Consider the following 3,098-nt stretch of genomic DNA (forward strand, 5'->3'; position numbering starts at 1 on the left):
GACTTGGCCGGTCCCGCCTGGACCGGCTGGACCCGTCCACTGGACCGGTCTAACAATCGAGTGAGCTACCTATGATCATTTATCAGAAGACTAAAATAATTTTAGCACTTTTTTATTTTTTTAATAATAATCATCATTTTATTTGATTATTATTATTTTTTCATTTTATATGATGAAATAAAATAAATTTTAATAATCAATCAAATATAATGCAATAATTATAAAAAAAATGATCATTTATCAGAAGATTAAAATAATTTTAGCACTTTTTTATTTTTTTAATAATAATCATCATTTTATTTGATTATTATTATTTTTTCATTTTATATGATGAAATAAAATAAATTTTAATAATCAATCAAATATAATGCAATAATTATAAAAAAATTTATTCTTTTTTAAAAAGAAAGTAAAATACTCATTTTTTAAAAATTTAGTTGCACTTGCTCCGAATGGACCGTACGCATTAGAAGTTATAAATAAAAAAATTGTGAAAATTTTTTAATCAATCCAATAGTCTGAGACCTAAAAAAGTAGGATAAAAAATAATTTAGCATAATCCAATGGCCTCAATAACTATGATTCATGAGAAATTCACATACAAACAAAGACCATCAAAAATCAATGGATTTAGCAACAATACAACAATAACACTGCAAAAGTACTGTGATACTGCTTCCCATACAAAGCAATACAACAGCTTCTGCCGCTTTGGCACATTTTCTTTTCCCACAATACATTTTGACAATAAGTTTAAACATAATCAAACCTTAATTTTTGAATTTCTTCTCTTTGTTACAAAAACGCCAATAAAAACAAATAACATTGTTGTAGAAATTAGCGATAAAACCTTCCAAGTCATATAAAGGTTATAACGTGCCTCCTGTGTTTCCTGCATATGATGAAACTCAACAATTTAAAATATATGAGGATCAATTCTTAGAAAATGAAGGAAAAGCAATGCATGGTCATTTGATAGTAAGGCTTATGAGATTGTTGGGTTTAGGCTTCATTTGGGACGGCTTTTTTGTTGTGTTTTAAAATGGAGCTTTAGTAAAAAAAATTAAGAATCAATAAAAAAAACCGTCCCAAAAGAAGCCTTAGTCATACCATCAAATGAATAAAACATATGTTGGCTAAAAAATACTAATGGGATTAGGCCCTCTACAATAGATTTAAGCTTTTGAGTTAAAAATGAGTTTAAATTATTGTACCGAATACAACTTCGATCATCGTTCTATCTATTCCCGAACATGTGGGATTAGAGCCAATAGAGGCATCTTGGGGGTAATGCAAAGGGGATCACGATTAAAATTTTAATCCATATAACAATAAATGTATTTTGGGGAAAACTGTGCATTTTGTGTGAGGTCCCAAAAATCTACCAAACAAATGTGTTTTCCACTATGTCAAAATGATGAGAATGGACCGCACATTCAACTTTTAGAGTGTTAGCATGTTCTGCTCATCACCATGAAGTTTTCCCTAGCAAAGAGAAACATTGAGTGGGATGAAAGTGAGACAACTGGGTAAGGAAATGGGGGAGAGCATGGAATGGAAATGTCTAGTGAGTGTTAACCTCTATAAAAAGAAAAAAAAAAAAAAAAAGAGAGAAAATCCTAAAAATATGGCTCAAATTACCTCTTACAAAACGGCGTTGTTTGCGTCTCATCTCCGCGACTCTTGCTCAAACCCTGCAAATTTGCTCTATTTTCGCGCTTCCATCTGTCTATTAAAGGAACTTTTATTTTATCCAGTGAACGTACGCTCCTCTACGTTTGGTTTAGGCAAAAAAAGCGCTTGTACCGAGTACCGAGTTGTACCGAGTTTTTTGTCTAAAACCGAACGTAGAGGAGCGTCCGTTCAGTGGATGTAATAAAAGTTCCTATTAAAGCGACAATGAGACGAAGAATTTGGGTCGTCAACACACAAGTAGCTCTCTCCGAACCTTGCCTCCTCCGACCTCCCTCTTCCATTCGCAGACACTAATCTCCAACCAAACCGTAAGCTTCCGATCTCTACACACGATCGAACCCCGTTGACCTCAACTCCAAAGCCCTCAACCCATCTGAGCTGAAACTCCTCCCCCCTCTTCCATTTCTTTCGCCGCTTGCCCGACGACTTGCTCCGCAAATCTCTCTAGGACCAAATCATTCTCCCTAGCCCGATATCCAATCCCGAATCCACACCTCCATCGATGAAATCACCTTCTTGTTTGAAGAAGATCCTGCCGACCTTGCCCTCTATCCGAGCCACCACCACTCTTCCGATCTCTAAGCCTGATCCACTTCCCTAGCCAATCAGACCTAGCTTGATGCAATCAAAATTTAGGAAAATACCTAAGATTGCAAACATGGTGTAATAAAAAATTTAGGAGAGGGACCCAAATTTTTGATCACAAAATAAAACTTTTCTAAGTAATAAAAAAGACACAAAAGGACACAAAATAGATGAATAAACTAAAAAAACAACTTTTTTTCATAATATAAAAGACTTACAAATTTAGACACTTGCAAATGACTCAAACAAGACAAACACCTAAAGTTGCATTTCTTTGAGAGAAGGATACAGGTGGGGTGGATACTTGCGGCGAGAGAAAGAGGTTAGAAGCCAAAATAAAGAGGAGACAAGCTCGCAAGCTTTCTCAAAGAGAGAAGGAAAGAAGGAATTTGGACAAAGCTCGCAAGCTTTTCCAAATAACAAACCCGCAAGTTTACATTTCCAAAAATCAAATCATCACTTTTTTAAAACTGCCACAAACGACTTATATTTATAGACAAGAGAGGGGAATACAAATAGCCCTAAAAACCATTTAGTATTCTATATTAAATAAGGGAAATGAAAAGCCAACAGTCAACTCCAGAAAATAAAGCACCATAGCCACGGAAAAACCCCCAAACAGTCACGGAAAATAGTCCAGGCGGAACCCGAAGAGGCAACCGTGGGAACCAAGGAGGCAGCCGTGGGAACCAAGGAGCCAAGACACGGGAACCCAAGAGCCATCCACGAGAAATAAATGGACAAGGGGAAGGAGAAGAGACAAAATTAATGAGCTACTAATAAATTAATAAGTGAACTAAAAACATAGCTCATAAGGA

The 3,098-nt window shown here is 35.5% G+C and overlaps 1 long non-coding RNA gene across 1 annotated transcript; it reads right to left on the minus strand.

Annotated features, from left to right (window-relative positions):
• Positions 1-600: 600 nt before the first annotated feature.
• LOC114578630 lies at positions 601-2,340 on the minus strand. The gene is made up of 2 exons (XR_003699623.1): positions 1,642-2,340; positions 601-892 (listed from the first exon to the last, which is right to left on the minus strand). It is a non-coding gene; the product is annotated as an uncharacterized LOC114578630 (long non-coding RNA).
• Positions 2,341-3,098: the final 758 nt, after the last annotated feature.

The sequence above is a fragment of the Dendrobium catenatum genome, unplaced genomic scaffold (assembly GCF_001605985.2).
Source record: "Dendrobium catenatum unplaced genomic scaffold, ASM160598v2 original_scaffold_98963, whole genome shotgun sequence".
Classification (NCBI taxonomy): domain Eukaryota; kingdom Viridiplantae; phylum Streptophyta; class Magnoliopsida; order Asparagales; family Orchidaceae; genus Dendrobium; species Dendrobium catenatum.